General features: G+C 38.6%; 1 long non-coding RNA gene across 1 annotated transcript; it reads right to left on the reverse strand.

The window, feature by feature from the left end:
• Positions 1–978: 978 nt before the first annotated feature.
• On the reverse strand, positions 979–7849 carry LOC143662567 (uncharacterized). The gene is made up of 3 exons (XR_013165421.1): positions 7603–7849; positions 5697–5766; positions 979–1122 (listed from the first exon to the last, which is right to left on the reverse strand). It is a non-coding gene; the product is annotated as an uncharacterized LOC143662567 (long non-coding RNA).
• Between the last annotated feature and the right edge of the window lie 353 nt (positions 7850–8202).

Consider the following 8202-nt stretch of genomic DNA (forward strand, 5'->3'; position numbering starts at 1 on the left):
CAGGGAATTCAAAGCAGACACAGAGAAGCTAGCCATTATTGTTTACTTCAAAATACTTACAATCTAGTTGGGCATATAGACAATTACATGAGATGCAAATGAAGTAAGACAAAACGTTTAAAAAGCTGTCACAAGGCAAAATGAGATGAATTGTTAAGTGAGTGACATGTGCCAGTGGTTCTCAAAATTCTTCAAAAGGAAGTCATATTCCTTCTATGGGGTGCTTCGAAATATTGTACTTGCAATGTTTGCACAAACTTGGAAAAATCAATCTTATTTTAACCTTATGTTAGAGCACCTCTGTACTACTTGTGGACACCACAATTCTCTAGCATAGTTCATTAAACTTATACAATCACTTAATCGTTATTGAGTGTTCACTCTGTGCTGGTCACATGGTCAGCCCCTGGGTAACGTGTTGAATTGATGATAAAAAGCTCAAAGTACTCACAATTTAGTAAGTGTAATGGAGGTCAAGTAGCTCACAATCCGTAATGAGATGGAAAATAAACCATAAGCAAGGAAACAAATAATGATACACTGGGAAACTGTTGTGAAGAAAATGACCAGGGTAGCATAGTTGGAGAATAATAGAGAAAGGGTACATATGACAGGCAGAAGATAGATTATGTGCAAAGGCCACAAGACAGGGAAAATGAAGATGTGCTCAGTTCTGACAAATAGTACTGCTGGAAATGAGAGGGCAGGAGGAGTGCCACAGGATAAGGTTGGAAAAGTAAGTAAGGCCTAGGTCAGTGGAACATTGAAGGTCAGTGTAGGGAGCTTGAATTTTATTATTAGTGCAGTAAGAAGTCATTGGGGGAAAAATTAAGCAATTGATGTGATTAGATTTGTTTTTAAAAGATGAACTCTGGCAGCCATGTAAGAACAGATTAAAGATAGACACAATGAAAGCAGAGATAATACAGAAAAACCTGGGTGCTGGTGAGCTGGGTTCAACTTCTTCTCTCCATTGAACCCCACATCATCCTGAAGCAAGTTCACAGCACCCTGGTGCCTCTCCTTTAAACCCCTTCTTGGCCTCTCTCAGAGTCCCAAAGTCCCAAAGAATCCCAGGGTTCCAGAAGAGCTCTATGGCTGGAAGTGCTAATAGCCAACATACTGTTGCAAAACATGAAGAAATCCCAGTGAACAAGAAAGGTACTTGTCTGAATATCTCCCAGCCCTCAATCCCATAAGGACCACACCAAGGAAGAAGGAGAGAATCTGCCTACAAAATGTTAAGACCTGCAGAGGTTTCTGAATCCCTCAGACCTGAATTTGAATCTGAGAATTGTATGCTGTTCACCTATTAAACAGGTTGTGCAACGATTATGTAAATAGCAAATATCCAGCATACAGTAGGCACTCAGAAATTATTTTATTACTGTTTCAAAGTTTTCACTTGAATCTAAACTGGAATTCAGACATGATTGTATATAGACACACCGCATATATATGTGGTTACTCATGGGGATCTGAAGAACGCCTCTAGGGAAACGATTGGCTTAAAGGTAAGAATGAGATCAGAAAAATGCACTAGCCTCCACTACAAGAGAAAAAATAATAAGATTTCATAACTAGGAAAAAATAAATCTTTAAGTTGCTCGAATCTATTTTAGAACCATCCCGTGGACTTAACTCCTTAGTTTTAGTGAGAGGAGAGGCTGTAAATAAAACCGAAAGAGCTGCTTTGCTGAAAATCAAAACAAACAATAAATAGTACTGCATTGATCTTCTTCTAACTTGGAATGATTTTCAATATATTAAAAAAAAAAAAAAAAAAAACCCAGACAAGAGTGTCATCCAATCAGAACAGAATAAATGCCTGTCATGAACAGCCATAAAATGTGACAAGGTACATAACATGACAACCAACCAAAAGATGCCACAAAAGGTGGAGACAAGCCATCACCCCCCTTTGCTAATAATCACAGGCATCTTGGGCAAAGTCTTTCTGATGCCTGGCTCCATGGCTTACCTCAAGTGCTTGCTGGAACCCCTCTTTGAGCAAGATGGGAGAGCTGACTTAGGTTCCCTCCCTCCAACAAATTATGCAATTTATTCCAATTGAAAACCAAGCTTTAGTTTTCAAAATTTAAGATTTTTAAATTGTTATGTTTTGAAACTGCCAGAGAAAGGATTTTTGCTTTTCATGAAATACAAAATGATTAAATTGGATTCATGGAATGGCTGCATTCCCAGTCGATTTAATTAATTAGGATGCTTAACTCTGCAATGGTCTAGTTGCTTTTAATGGTAAATCCAGAGAAGAATGCTGAATGAAAGATTCACCTGTATGTTTTCATTTATAGTTTTAAATCGGGATGCTTGATAGGTCACCAATCCATCAATCAAAGGCAATTCTAAGGGAAGACAGACAAAAAGCCCTATATTTCCAGCATAATTTCTTTCCTAACCCAGCATTCTGAGTTGCTTATATTGGCTGGCACTGAATTTAAGTTCCAAATCACTCAAATCAAAAAGAGCTACTCTCAGTCTGTCATCAGGAAGCAGGCTCTCCAAGGTGTATTTTTATCCCAGCCTCATCGAAGTTATGACAACTCACCTGGCTGGTTTCTGCCATTTGAATAGAGCGAGGCATCAAAATGACAGGACATCACTCTCTGTGTTACTTGTGAGGTGTGACAGAGAGGAAAAACAAACCTGGGGCAAACAGATTTCAAAGATTTCCAAGATGTCTACAAATTGGAAAGAGATATAGGCACTGTTTTTGCTTTTTCTTATCGAGGGCTCTTTTAGAGCTAAATCTCCTGGGTTAACTTTTACCTGTCACTCCTACAGGCACTGATTGTTTGATTATGCTGCTTTAATCTTGTCTCATCACCCTATCTTTCCAGTTCCTATACCTTGCAGCCATAATGCTGTCCTCAAGGTATCACCTCAAAGGCTCGATTTTTACGTGGCACACGCCCCACTTCCACCCCTCACTCCCACTGCCATTTCTGAGTCACCAGCTAATTTTCATTTCTGTAGATCCATGTCATTAAACCACACTGATTTTCCACATTGAAAAATATGGGAATTTAGTGCCTGCTTAATTCACATGAAATACATAGAAATAGATAAAGATACATCAAAACATATATAATGACAAATGTTACAATTGTCAGGGGCCTTAACGACTATCTAATCTAACCAGACCTCTATTTTTCCAAATAAATCTGATTTTGCTGCCACTACTGGTATCATTATGTTCAGTTTATATTTATTGTGCTCATATTTCAACTTTTTCCATCTTATCTTTTGCTTTCCATTTCCCATATTTTCTCTATGCTTCTCTTTACTTTTCTGACTTTTTGTAAGGAGATGAGATTCTTTTATTCTCAGGTTTCCCTCTGCTGGTTTGTAAAATAAGCATTCTATTTCTATTGTTTTAGTTACTATTCTTATAATCTTAACATGCCTCCTGACCTAACAGGGTCTAAAGGTCTTTCTTAACAGCCCCAATATGTCAAGGGCCTTAGAAGATTAACTCTGACTGTCCACTCCCATCTCCTATGCTAGTTTGTCTGAGATTTTATTTTTTATATTCTACCCAACTATTCATCAAAATTATTATTGTTATTGTTGTTTTATATAATTATGGATTGCTTATATACATGTGCATATTTACCAGTTTCTTTGCTCATGACCTTGCATCTTATTCCTTTCTTTAGTGTTTAAATCTTTCTTCCTGATGTGCATCCTCAATGTATGCTTCTGGCAAGGGTCTGAGAGTGGTAAGTGCTCAATCCTTATCTGAAATGCTGCTTATTTCATTCTTATTCAGGAATGTAGCATAGCTGGATACAAAAATCTAGTTTGGCAGTTCATTTCCCTCAGCACTTTGAAGGTAATATTCCATTATTTTCTTCTTTGCCATGTTGATATTGAGAATGTTGCAGTTAGTCTGGCTGTTCCATTATAAGTGATCTGTCTTTTCTTTCATGTAATTCTTAAGCTTTTCTGTTGATCTTTGGTATTCCTATGAGCTGTGTCCACATATTGCCTTAGCCTGTTGAGCATCCTGCTCCTAGGGTTTTGTGTTTTGCAGCAACTCTACAGGATTCTGGGCCTTATCTCACATGCTTCCTCTTCCCCATTCTAGTCTATCCATCAGGCCTTCTCCTTATAATGCTCTTTCTCTCCTCCATGCCTCTTCATCTCTTTCAAACATTTTCTTTATCTTGATATCTCTGTGCTATTTTTTTAATATCCTCAAATCAATGATCTGATTCACTATTTTCCAACTGCTCTAATCTCATAGTTAAACTATCTTGTTCTGCTTCTCTTTTCAATTTTTTTTACTTTTTCAGTTTTAGAAATCCAATGCAGCGCTTTTCAAATCTTCCTGTTCCTTTCTCATATTGTCTTATGCTTTGCTGACATTTTAATTTCTTTTCTTAATCATTTTAACACATTAATTTATAGTCTACTTCTAATAATCTATTATTTGAAGTTCTTAGGTTTCTAATCCTTTTGTTTTTGCTGTCACTCATCATGGATTATTGCTTCAACTATTTCACAATTTGGGGTCAGGCAGTCATCTTCAGCTACCCCATGTGCCCTGAAATAGCAGCAATGTTAAGCTCACTTCTTTAACACTTCTTGTTTGGACTGAAGAGTCTCTTACTTTCCTTATTTTATTAAAGACTTAGCTGTGCATTAAGAAATATACTTTTAAATACTTTGCCCACCTTTCTTGGGTATTTTTTTAAGGAGGAATTTCTTCAGTTTAACCCAAATTATTGCCAGAAATAGAAGCCAAATCTCCAAGAAGTAAAATGACAAGGACAAGAACACAATAAATACACACATATATAAATACATTAATGCATACATACTGTGACGGCTAGGTTCTGGTGTCAACTTGGTCAAGTGATGATGCCTAGTTATCTGGTCAAGCAAACACTGGCCTGACTATTGCTGTAAGGATATTTCACAGCTTGTTGATAAACCAGAAGGCTGATGTATGAAATCATCAATCAGTTGATTATATCTTTGTCTGATTACATCATCAACAACTAAGGCTTGTTTCACACAAGGGGATAATCCAATCAGTTGAGGGCTTTTAAGGGAGAAGAGAGACTCTTTCACTGCTTTTTTCAGCCAGTGAGCCTCTCCTATGGAGTTCGTCTAGACACTTCATCAGAGCCACCAGCTTCACAGCCTACCCTATGTATTTTGGACTCTTCCATTCCCACAGTTGTGTGAGATGCTTTTATAAATCTTTTATTTACAGACCTCTTCTGTTGGTTCTATTTCTCTAGAGAACTCTGACAAACACACATGCATACATACATAGAATGAAGATGATGTTCCTTTCTGCAACACTTTGCCCAGCTAACTTCTATTCATTCTTCAAACCTCAACTTAAAATTAGTATTGCCTCAGGAAATCCTCAACCTCCTTGATTAGATTAGTTCTTACTTTACCCAAAAATCTATTTCCACTTTCATAACTCTCACCATGCTTTATTGAAATTATTTGTCTACTGTTTGTCCTTCCATGGAAATTAGCAGGGTGAGAGCAGGAATATTCCCTTCAGGTATTTTTTCTTTTTTTTTTTTTCTTTTGCATGGGCAGGCACCGGGAATGGAATCCGGGTCTCCAGCATGGCAGGTAAGAGCTCTGCCACTGTGCCACCATCACCCACCCTCCCTTCAGGTATTTAATAAAGGATTATTGAGTACCTGTGTTCTGGCCATGACAGATACAGTGGTCCATAGAGTACTCAAAGTCACTGCTCTCCTGCAGCTTATTCTAGAGAAGGGAGACAGAAAATAAATGAATGCATATCGTGGATAAAATACACAAGGGGTGGCAAATGCTATGGAGAAAAATAAAGCATGGTGAGGGGGTGCACCATGATGGAGAGGAGAGAGCAGTTCTAGGATAGGGCAGTGAGGGAAGCCCTCTCTTCTATGGTCATTTAGGACATTTCAAGCCATTGGAAGGACTTGGGATATTACTATGAAAGAGGTTTGATGCTACTGGAAGGTTTGGAGTCATACTACTCATATTTCTGTTGAAAGAAAGGTGGAAGCAGAAAGGCTAATTAGGCAGCTAATCAAAGATAGAAAAGATGGTAGCTTGATTTGAAGAGTAATTGATGACAAATCATTTGATTCTGAATTTATTTTGAGAGTAGAGCTGGCTGGATTTGCATTTGCATCACCTATTTCACAACTTTATTGTCAAGTCTTTAACAAAGGGCTTCACCTTGTATTTGTTGAATGAATGAATGAACGAATGAATGACTTTCAGGTCCTCCTTCTGCCATAACTTTTAACAGACTTCAACAAAATGTAAAAGTGACAGAGATAAATGTCTTAAATGAATCTGTAAATTCATCGATAATTTTCTAATCAATCCTGCTTTTATTAAATTATCTTTTGAAAATTTAATTAAACTTTTAATTAATTCCATTTATGAACCCAATAATGTCTTCTAATTATGTGATTACAACAAGTGAAGTCTGCTCTTCACAAAACTATTGGTTAAAATGTCTAAAATCACCAAGGATACATCATCTCTACTCTATAATATACCTAACCTAGAAAATTGCCATTGTGATTAGTACTTTTATGCTTCATCTAGTACATTAACAGCATCAAAGTGCTGTTACTATAACAAGGGTACAGGTATAGAAACTGTGCCAAGGGAAATCGATGCCAAATGTGTCCAGCTTTCATGGTGGCAACTTCACAGGAGACACCAGGTAGTTAAAGAAAGCAGGTTTTACTGCGAGGAAAACTTCAAAAATCACAGTATCTTGGGTTGGAAGTAACTTTAAACATGGTTTCCTTCCACCCGCAGCCCATCCATCTTAGACTTCACTTGATTTGGAATCACAGTGACTTTGCAGCTCTAATCTTAATGACACATCTCAATTCCAGCAGTCTGCTCTGCTCTGCACTGGGGTGGCTCCAGGAAAGCATAAGCAGGCTTTCCGCCCTTGGCAGTCTTAGGATCTACCGGTGTCTTTGCAAATTTTCCACAGGTGGCCAGGATTTGGCAGTTTGCTTCCCTACAGAAGTCAAACAGGAGTTATAAGACAATCTCACTTATGAAAAAGAGCATTAAGGATAGGATTGAAGTTTTGTGCTGCACTTACTCTATAGAGAGACAGAGAAGAGGACGGCCAGACCACGCCTGGCATAAATTTACCAAACTGTCTTCTGGGATGATGCCACAAGAAAGCAAATCAGTCTCCTCTCCCACCCTTGAGAGAAATGGAGTGCCCTTTGCTAAGAACATTTTCTTCCCTTTGCAAAACCTCCTACTTTGGCACCAGCAATACAGCTCCAATGCTTGTGTCCTGACTACCTTTCCCATCCACTTATCACTGCAGTGATGGTGCTTATCATTTCACAGAGGTTTAACTTCTATCAAGAGACAGAATACCCTAAACCAGCCTTTCATTAGTGATGATAATAGCTAAACCACACTTCTGTTAAGAATAATGACAGCCAATATTTATTCCATGTTAATAAGAGCATACCACTATGTCACAGAAGTTCATGGTATACCCCGTATGTATTGCTATGCCCTTTTTACAGAGAAGAAATGGAGATGCAGTGAAATTAAGAGACTTACCCTAGCCCCTACTGCTAATCAGCACTGGAGTCAGGATTCAAATCAGGCAGCCTGATCACCAACCAGGTATTTATCCCTTACAAAACTGCATTTGATTGTAGCAGGAAGATGGGGACGGCTGCAGTGGGAGCGCAGCCACCTGCCCTCACACCTGGCCCAAGTTCTTGGAATTTCAGTCACCCCTTAAAGCACAGGCTTATATCAACAAGAGTTTTCTAGAGGAGCTGAGGTTATCTGCAAATCTGGCTGCCAGTGTTCCTTCTCTGATCTGCCCTGCTCCGTCCAACGACATAGACCCGACTTTCTTGCCAGCAGCCAGCAGCGCAGGGCAGCCAAGACTAACAAGTGTAGGCACTGTGCAGGGACGGGAAGCATGAATAACACTATTCTTTGCTGGCCAACACTGGCCCCATTGTTTAAGGCAATGAATAGAGCTGTGTGGGAAAAAATTCACACACAGAGCAAAAGCAGCAAAATTTGTCTCTTTGTGATGGTTTCAAGACTGGGTGAAAAAGTCCTTCTTCACCTGGTCCTATTTTACATATTCTTTTCACAGACCGAAAGAACTTTCTGGCATGGAAAGAGCCTTTCTCTTATAAC

The sequence above is a fragment of the Tamandua tetradactyla genome, chromosome 18, assembly GCF_023851605.1.
Source record: "Tamandua tetradactyla isolate mTamTet1 chromosome 18, mTamTet1.pri, whole genome shotgun sequence".
Lineage (NCBI taxonomy): Eukaryota > Metazoa > Chordata > Mammalia > Pilosa > Myrmecophagidae > Tamandua > Tamandua tetradactyla.